We start from the raw sequence: 10,746 nt of genomic DNA on the forward strand, positions 1-10,746 counted from the left end.
CAAATTTTCAAAACAAGACAATAAGTGATGCAGTTATAAGATGACATAGGGCATGACTTAGCACATGCATTGTTAGCAATACGCAAAATTCTTCAACAGCTGCAATCACAGGCAGAAAAATCATTATTTCTGAGGTGTCACTAGCCACTTCAAAAATCGTTACCAACTGTATGAATTGACGGAATTGTTTATGTCAATGGAGCAGGTATACAGTGCTGCTGGTCAGAGAAGGATCTCTGTGATGGTGTAGGAAGCCTGTTGAAACACAATGCTACAAATCATACTCTTTCCAGCCACGTACAGCTACAATTCGGAATGCTGAGGATTTTACAAGAGTGATGAAGTTATACACATCAACAACTCTCATCCTGTTGCTCAAAGAGAAAACAGAAGAAATTTACAGAAAACAGAAGAATGGTCAAATCAAACCATCTCTGTGAAAGGAAATCGTAAGTCACATGTCTGGACTCAGAGTGATGAACGCATTCATTCAATACAAAAGCTTTTCATTTATAAAAATGTTAAAATTGGATAATTCGAGCTGAGCTAGTACCTGTTTTATGAACCGATTAGGGTGATGTCTGATTCGATGACATCTTAAAAAGCTACCGTCCCGAGACGGCAATCGTGTGTTTTTCCTATTACTAAGTGATCAATAAAATTGAGGTTCGAAGCAAATTATACTCAAATCTTGTCTTACCCATAAACTAATATATTCAAACGCAAAACAGTCCTCCTCTCTAGTCTGGTGGATAAGCGCGCTCATTTTTGGTTCGTTTCTGGTAGAAATGCGCTACAATGATTAGGATTTTACAGTGGGTCTACATCCCAGAGAAGTCTGAATGCTGAAAATGTATTCTAAACCTCAATAAACAAATGACAAACACCAGAGAAGCACGATATCAACTACTACAATAGAAAAATAGAAAAGTTTGAAGATCTTATCTATTAACAGGACTGGCAAAAATTATGTTTAATAAAGATTCTTTTGGGACGGGACCTACTGATTAAAGTGGAGTCCAAACCACATGGGCTCCCGTAGGCTTACAGTGGAATCCGAACCATTACTCGGCTTGCACCCAAGAGAAATTATCCCTCATCTGGACTCGAACTTGATTAGAAAGGCGATGAATCTACCGACTTATCCACGAAAGACAATTCGTAGAAATACGTTGTACTGATCCACTTGTAACCAGGGTGGGAAAAAATCATGTTTTTTTTTTTTTAATTTAAATCAAATCTTTCTCCTCGTATAATACAAGTCGCGAACTGAAGAAAAAGCATTAGGAATTAGTATTAAATGCTAATTATGCAATTTAAGTGAAAGTATTGGGGTTGAATTTTGAATTATCCCCAATCGTTAAACTATATCAACCCCAAACAATGTTTCTTAAGACTCTTAAATTATGGGTCTTTTTAAAGGTAAATTATAGACTTTCAGTCAAGTAGCTATAGCATCATCCCTATTTATCCTAGGATCATGGTACATACATCACTCTCTTTAGAATAGAACAGCTTTTGAAACGGTAACATTCACATTTCTCTATCATGTCCCTGAAGCGGGAAATTTTGAGAGTAATCGGCATTTTTTTAACTTTTTTTTTAAAAAGTTTGATCCCCTCTGGATTTCCCTGTGTTAACGCACAGATCTCAAAATCAACTGGGAAATACTAAGGGGTGTACTAAATTTCAAGCTTCTATCTTGAGTAGTAAGGGTGAGAAAACTATTTAACAATGAGCTAAGAACTTTCCCACAATGCCCCAGATGACCCGGATGTAATATAAAAATTTCCTCAGACATCTCTATTTATCCTAGGATCATGATTTGTACATTATTCTCTTCAGAATAAAACAAATTTTCAAACGGTACCCTTCAAATGTCTCCATTATGTACCTGGAACGGGTAAATCACGAAAAAAGAAATTTCCTGTTAAGAATATCGTTTTTTTTTTTTTTTTTTTTTTTTTTTTTAAATTCTTACCTGTGTGGACCCCTCCACCTGTTTTAAGGCAGAGATCTGAAACAAATCTGAAAATTACTGAGGGGTGCACTGACTAAATGTGCAAAATTTCAATCTTGTAGGTCCAAAAGTAAGCCCGCGAAAAATAATATTCCCCAAATACCCCAGATTCCCGTATAAAACAGGATCTCAGATAACAGTTTCCTGAGACATCCCTATTCATCCTAGGAGCATAGTACGTACATCATTTTCTTCAGAATAGAACAGCCCTTCAAATGGTACCATTCATATGTCTCCATCTGAGGCAGGAAAATCGCGAAGAAAGTATTTTTGTTAAAAATATCCTTTTCTTAAAAAACATTTTTGCCCCTCCGGACCCCGCGGTTTCCACGCAGATATGAAAACATCTGAAAATTATTAAGGGGTGCACTGAACGAGTGTCCAAAATTTCAGTCTTCTGAATGCGAAATGTAACCGCTAAAAAATAATAATAATACGCATAACAAAAAATATCTTTTTAAATTTATGACGTCATCACACACTATGCCTCAACGCAGAAAGGCGTGAAAGCATATGCAACATGTTCTAAAATGCCTCCATTTTGAAGAAAACGAATTAAAAAGCCTTATTGGTACTTTTTAAATCGAATAATGAAGATTCCTATCACCTAAAAATAGGTGATATAATTTAAAAAGTTAAGCATTAAGGAAAAAGTACAGCAACGTTTATCAAAATCACACTTTTTTTCACAAAAGTTACTGATATTTGGCAGGGGCCTACTTTTAAAAACTCAGAACTAGCTTGCGGCATGGAATACATAAATTTCGCCTAAAGTTATAAAATTAACAAAAAAAAAAAAAAATCTGGAGAGGGGATAGCACCCCTCTAAATACGCCCTATTATTTGGGAACAAACAAACAGACACGCACAAAAAAGAATTTTCGTCTTAAATGTCGATGGTGATTTCCCCGCTGGAATAGTTAACGATTTTGAAACCCAAACCCAATGTTACGAAAAGAATAAAGCGGATTGCTCCGTTACGGGATTTTCCCTAATCATCCTCTGCATGACACTTTTCATACCATACCGTACTGTACATTTGAGTCTCATTGTATTACGATTACTAACTTCCATAATCGAAATAACAGAACAGAAACGGAATTTTACTTATTTTCACTTTAAATTAATTTATTTCGGAATTCGATTTAAATCAGACTGATTTAAATCAATGCACCCTGCTTGTAACCATTTTAAGAGTCATTTGAGAAGGACAAAAAGATACTCAACTGCATACATATCATTGGAGACTTACGCACATTACTAAAACAAATGGACAATTCCAAAAAGAAAAAAAAAAATTACAGAGTACACTGGATTTAATTTAATCCAAGTTAGTGTACTGAATCAGAAATACAGCGATTTAATTCAGTTTGCATGCCGTATCAATATATATAAGAAATGAATTGTTTCAGATGACTTTGGCTTTGAACTATTCACACATATCCTATACATATGTAGAAAATACTTTTCTAGATGGTTTGTAATATGAGTAAATGTTATCAAGCAGTGATAATGAGTATAATTTTTTAAAAATGTATGAAACTCATGGATTAATAAATCTAACAACAAAGTACACGAAGTGCGGTAAGCAAGTACCTAAAGAAACGTGGAGAAAGTTTTCAATTTAGCGGTAAGTCACACGGTGAAAGGTGCTACTGGCGGAAGACAGCAAAGAAGCGGGACAGGACGTTTGGGCGCGAGGTGCATAGTAAAAATCACAATTTACGAAATGTAAAGTAAGCTAGGTACTGAAAACTAAGCGCGAATCAAGATACATATACATTTCCTACACTTCTATCTTTATCTCACCTCATTTATCTATCTATTTTCTATCTTATTTATTCATCTAAATTAAATAGTTTAATGCGTTTGTGACACTTGTTGCCTAACCTCGTCATGGATTGATATTTCGGTTGTTCACGATTCTTGTACTTCTGATCTAATGTTGATCTAATTTTTGTATTATATAAGAAAGCTAGGAAATGAAGGAAACACGAACTAATAATAATTTTCTTAATGTTAATTAAAAGATAATGATTTAATTTTTGTATTTTTTTTGAAAAAGGTAGTAATTACATACTTATGAATATTAAAATTTGTTTTCTTTCGTATTACGTTTGCCAAACTCTTCTCTTCCTTAAGTCCAATAAAAATCTACCAATAAAAGATTTCCGCGCACTATAGTTGAGAAGTGGCCCCGCGTAGCGTAGTCGCTAACGCTCTCGCCTTCGGTCCCGGGTTCTATTCCCGGTAGGGGCACTGGGTCGAAAAAGTGTAACACGCTCTTTCATGCCAGCCACCCTGAATGAGGTTTTCCTCATTCACACCAGGCAAATGCCGAGGTGGTACCTAATTTATAGGTCCAGGCCGCTTCCTTCCTTCCCTTTCCCCGGATAGTGTGCCCCCTCAAACGTGACGGGCTAAATAGCCTTAGATGCCGAGAGCCCAGAAATCTAAAAATGCTAATCGAGTTGTGGGAAAGATGTTAATACAGGATGTCTAAGACATTGAGTTTAGGAACTGTAGTATGCCGTATTTCTGGTATCACTTTTTTTTATTAACATTCCAATATAAAAATCAAAACTTAACACACTTTTTTTTTCGTCCCATTTTAAGCATTTAATCTGCACTAAAGAAAGTGGCGAAAGGAAAAAAAGAACGATTTCAACGTGAAAAATAATAGTTAAGTGTACATATATTGGTCCTTAGCCACTAGAAATGTGTTTGACATTCACACTTATTGCATAACTACAGTAGAAGTTCTGCTGTAAGTTTTTTAATGGAATAGGCTCACTATGTACCAGGGTGGATTGATTTAAATCAGTCTGATTTAAATCACGATTTAAATCAAGATTTAAATCACTTGATTTTTTTAATAAAAATCGTTGATTTAAATCGAATTCCGAAATAAATTAATTTAAAGTGAAAATAAGTAAAATCCCGTTTCTGTTCTGTTATTTCGATTATGGAAGTTAATAATCATAATACAATGAGACTCAAATGTACAGTATAGCATGAAAACAAGTGTCATGCAGAGGATGATTAGGGAAAATCCCGTTTTGAACAGGTAACTGAGTAGTTCTGCTTTCTTCTTTTCGTAACATTGGGTTTGGGTTTTAAAATCGTTAACTATTCCAACGGGGAAATCACCATCGACATTTAAGACGAAAATTCTTTTTTGTGCGTGTCCGTTTGTTTGTTGCCAGATAATAGGGCGTATTTAGAAGGGTCCTATTCCCTCTCCACTTTTCTTTGTTCATTTTATAATTTTAGGCGAAATTTATGTATTTCATGCCGCAAGCTAGTTCTGAGTTTTTAAAAATAGGCCCCTGCCAAATATCAGTAACTTTCGTGATAAAAAGTGTCATTTTGATAAATGTTGCTGTACTTTTTCCGTAATGCTTAACCTTTTAAATTATATAACCTGTTTTTAGGTGATAGGGTAGAATCTTCATTATTCGATTAAAAAAGTACCAATAAGGCTCTTTACTTGGTTTTTTTCAAGACTGCAGGCATTTTAGAACACGTTACATATGCTTTCACGCCTTTCTGCGTTGAGGCATAGTGTGTGATGACGTCATAAATTTAAAAATATATTTTTTGGTATGCGTATTATTACTTTTTGGCGGGTTACATTTTGCATTCAGAAGACTGAAATTTTGCACACTCGTTCAGTGTATCCCTTAATAATTTTCAGATGTTGTTAGATCTCTTCGTGGAAACAGCGGGGTCCAGAGGGGCAAAAATGTTTTAAAGAAAATGATATTTTTAACAAAAAATAGCTTTTTTCGTGATTTTCCCGTCTCAGATGGAGTAGTATGAATGGTACCATTTGAAAGGCTGTTTTATTCTCAAGAAAATGATGTACGTACTATGCTCCTAGGATAAATAGGGATGTCTCAGAAAACTGTTACCTGAGATTCTGTTTTATCCGGGAATCTGAGGTATTTGGAGAATATAATTTTTCGTGGGCTTACTTTTGCACCGACAAGATTGAAATTTCGCACATTTACTCAGTGAACCTTTCAGTATTTTTCAGATTTGTTTCAGATATCTGCTTTAAAACACGGGGAGGAGTCCACAGAGGTAAAAATTAAAAAAAAAAAATATTTTTAACAGAAAATTCCTTTTTTTTTTTTCGTGATTTACCCGCCCCAGATACATGATGGAGGCATTTGAAGGGTACCGTTTGAAAATTTGTTTTATTCTGAAGAGAATAATGTACAAATCATTATCCTAGGATAAATAGGGATGTCTGAGGAAATTTTTATATTACATCCGGGTCATCTGGGGCATTGTGGGAATGCTCGTAGCTCATTGTTAAATAGTTTCCTCACCCTTACTACTGAAGATAGAAGCTTGAAATTTAGTACACCCCTTACTATTTCCCAGTTAATTTTGAGATCTGTGCGATAACACAGGGGTATCCCGAGGGGATCAAAATTAAAAAAAAAAGTTTAAAAAAATATGCCGATTACTCTCAAAATTTCCCGCTTCAGGGACATAAGGAAATGCGAATGTTACCGTTTCAGAAGCTGTTCTATTCTAAAGAGAGTGATGTATGTACCATGATCCTAGGATAAATAGGGATGGTGCTGTAGCTGTTTGACTGAAAGTCTATAATTTACCTTTAAAAAGAGCCATAATTTAAAATTGTTAAGAAACATTGTTTTGGATTGATATAGGTTAACGATTGGGGATATTCAAAATGCAACCCCAATACTTTCACTTAAATGGCATAATTAGCATTTAATACTAATTCCTAATGCTTTTTCTTCAGTTCGCGACTTGTATTATACGAGGAGAAAGATTTGATTTAAATCAAAAAAATCGATTTAAATCAAAAAAATCAACAAAAATGATTTTTTTTAAAAAATCATGATTTCTTTCCACCCTGCTATGTACGTAATGCAGTCAATCATATCTAGTCTGGTCTACTTACCTTTGGCTTGAAAAGTTATGAAATAAAAAGCACACTTAACTTTGGTTGAAACTTAAATTTACAAAATTTAATTGTTAATTCAGTTTTTAGAATTTTCAAATTCCAGTATTTCTAGTATGTAAAACAAAATTCCGCATAATTCAAGGAATTCCACTACAGTAGACACCTTGTGATATCTTGACTCGAACTTAGTACTCAGCGCCTAACATAATGACTTTTTAATTTAACTCACGCCCAAACGTCTGGGGCCCAAATGGCTTCGCGCCCAAACGTCACGTACAGCAAAGAAGCTAATATTTTGTCAGCATGCTCATTTATCTCTGGCATAAGCTAATCTTACGCCTTTTGTCGAAAACCAGAGGGACGATCAACTTCAAAACGGGATTTTCCCTAATCGTCCTCTGCACGACACTCATTTTCATATTGTGCTGTACATTTGAGTCTCATTCTATTATGATTATCACCTTCCATATTCGAAATAACCGAACAGAAATGGGATTTTACTTATTTTCACTTTAATCAACGATTTTTATTTTTTTTAAAAAAATTAAGTGATTTGAATAAATTCACACTATCAATAACTATAATTTAAGGCCAAAAACATACAGGTCTGTATATCAAATTCTATCTGTGTAATGTTGACGGCTTATTTCAGAGTATCTGGCTAACTCTAAATTTTCTTTTAAGTACTTCAACATATGACCAGCATTTTCCATACAGCCGTAAACTTCATATTAAAGTAAACTTATCTAAATCATCCTGATACGAATACATTCCCCTTCCACCACATACGACATCATAACTGTACTCAGGGTTAATTCTAATCGCGGGGGTACAAAAGTAGCTAAAAGAACATACATTTTAGAGAAGAAATAAGTTGTTGGTAGTGAAACGTAAGTAAATGGAATAGAAATACAGTGTATGAAATGGAGAAACAATATGGAAACAAGAGAGCATAGTGCACACCCTTTTGAAAGCCTCTGTCGATCTATACAAATCATATAGGTAAGTAGAACGTAATGTAACCAAACTTAACCTAACCTAACCTCGTACTGACTTACTTTTGGCGAATTACTAGGAAGAATTGTTGATTTTTTTTTTTTTTTTTTTTTTTTTTTTGCATTACTCGAGCAGACAGTTCTACCCAATTATAACACATTTCTTACATGTTCAGGTTAGGTTAGAGCTTTGTATTTCTTTTAGCAGACCATACAGTAAATGAGCTAATTACTACTTGTAGATTGACTTTAGGAAGGGTTAATATAAATACAGTGTGGGCGTATGGAATAAAAACTACAGCTCATAAAACACGAACAAACTTGTACTACGTGGCCACAAAGAAAAAAACGCCATTTTAATCTGAGTTACGGCAGGAGCGCAGCGTAAGCGAGGGGGTGTGTCCGTAGGGAGCAGGCGCGTCGCCGACGGAGAATGTACGCATAAACAAGGATACTCGAAAAGCACATTTACACGTACAAAACTGTCACTACCACTCAAAACTAATTTCAATATGCTGGGTACTGATAGTAATTACTTATATTCACACTCTCATTCCTTCAAAAAAAAAAAAAAAATATTTCAGGACGTATTTTACCTATAAATTTTATATTTCGTAGAACCGTCTGTTCGAGTGAACCCAATTTTTTTTTTCACTGATTTCCTTGTTATTGTCCAGCAAAATGTTTTCGCTTGGAGAAATGAAAATATCTACCTTGATATAGATAAAATTCAAGGGTGCCACCGGAAGTATTGTTGCAAATTTACAATCCTTTTGAGATTTGCGTATAAATACAGCTTACGGACGTGCGGCATAAAACCTCCATTGGAAAAAACAAACCAGCATGCGCTAGGTGGCCAGTGAAAAGCACGAATGCTATCTAACAAAGTCAGGCTAGGGCTAATCATGAGGGCCCGCGCGAGGCTGCGTCCGAAGGGAGCTGGCGCGTGAGGGAAGGTAATGAAAAGAAGTGGGTTTTGGTAATGATTCTAGTTTCAATAGCAATTGTCATGGTTTCATACTAGTAACGCTGTATTTGTAAACTTAAAATACAGATTCTGTACAATGTGCAGAAATATATCGCCGGTAGAAAATAGGATCTTACTTATTTTATCCATCGTAAAACACTTGTTACGATTTTACACTATCAACCCTACATTTCTAAGCCTGAAATACAGCTTATTACTTTGTATTTATGTCGCCTGCAGAAATTTATTCCTTAAAAACGTCTTTTTATTCAAAGTATTGAATTTTACCTGTAGATCTTACGAAATAAGGATGCTACAATTACACCAGCACTCCTAACCTAACCAAAATTAGGTTATAGTTATGGAAACAAAATCTGGCCCCCATAATTAGAATTAATCTCTATACTTATTATCACTTTATATTCATGAAGTAAATTTATATGCTAATGGAATGATAACGATACATATATAGCTTTCACCTATGCAACAAATTTTAATTGTAAACTTACTAAATTCCTTGAGGTCTAAAATCAACTTGGACCTACCGTTAACGGGTAAAAAATGTAGGTCGCCAAAATTAACAAAAATTGTGTTCGATAATCTACTAGTAGCCGGTTGTATAACAGCGATAGAAATAAATTTCAAATTGATTATAAATTATAATAGACTCTATTACCGCAAACATGAACGGTTAGAATTAACGTAGCCAGTGTCAAAAGAATCCCTGCCCTGATATTGAACATGAAACACGGAGAGTTGTACAGAAGTTTTCAATTTTAAATCCAACTCTAGGCATACCAAAAACAAAACTATAATAAAAATACTATTAAGTAACATTATGAATGTAACATACATACTTTTCTTTTACTCAATTATCATCAAATATACAAGCACTTTCACTACGTATTTTGAAATTCCCTGTACTTGTTAAAACAAGACAATTTCAGTGCTGCCAGTCGATCATTAAAGTTTTCCAATAACTTACCAGAAACTTACTAAACATCGGAAAGTACCTACTAACAATGACATAAGGCCCACAGATCTCATTAACCATATGCTTATATCATAATGAATAGGTTCAAGAAGGTATACTTCAGTATCAGTCTCACATTAATGGACTGCTTGAGTTTCGCTCATTATCAATTTTTATGTTTACAAAATATTTTTTTTTTCTCAAATTGCTCAAATAAAAATACACACGAGCTATACTGCAGTAACGAATGTCATGTTGTCTACTGAGATCTATTTTAATTGGTAAATTGGCCGTCTTCCCTAACCTAAAGGGAATAATTATTAAGTTAAGCAGAAATATCACATCTTTCATTTTATTGGTAAATGTCTCTGATCCTAGCCTTTCCCGCTAATGTGTCTTTTTCGTTCACGTAGTCCTGGGTTCGATTCCTAAGGGAAAGTACGAAAATTTAATTTCATAACGATCTAGTCTCATTAATCATCCGTCTCCTTTAGTTTAAAGGGCATAACAGCAGTAACGTAACTAGGGGGCAAGCGGGGCTTTTGCCCCTGGCGCCGGATTGAGAGAGCGCAAAATTGTGCAAATCTTAGGGGGAGCGTTTTGGTTTGGTTGCTCAGGAGGCGCTAAGGCAAGTTCTTGCCCCGGGTCACAACTAGCGTATTTGCGTCGCTGCATAACAGATGGACGTTAATATAAAAATTAAATTTCATTTACATGCCTGAACTTTCGACATTCTTTTTATCGTTAAAAGCCTTAAATATTGTGGGATTGCAATAGAAAAGTGCTGAACTTTACTTTTCTTAATTACCATCATCCATCAACGATATGGATTGTGAAAATATTTTA

At 34.8% G+C, this 10,746-nt stretch overlaps 1 protein-coding gene across 2 annotated transcripts in view; it reads right to left on the bottom strand.

The window, feature by feature from the left end:
* LOC145680773 (uncharacterized) overlaps window positions 1–9,926 on the bottom strand; it is a 47,289-nt gene extending 37,363 nt beyond the window's left edge. The window contains exon 1 of one of the 2 annotated variants that reach the window (XM_081751766.1): window positions 9,785–9,926. The gene's annotated coding sequence lies outside the window, so the exon portion shown is untranslated. Of the gene's footprint in view, window positions 1–9,472; window positions 9,492–9,784 lie in introns of those variants that run through there. The other variant, XM_081751767.1, reaches the window with a different exon arrangement.
* Window positions 9,927–10,746: the final 820 nt, after the last annotated feature.

This window comes from Thermobia domestica, chromosome 3 (assembly GCF_964235325.1).
Source record: "Thermobia domestica chromosome 3, izTheDome1.hap1.1, whole genome shotgun sequence".
NCBI classification, from domain to species: Eukaryota; Metazoa; Arthropoda; class Insecta; order Zygentoma; family Lepismatidae; genus Thermobia; species Thermobia domestica.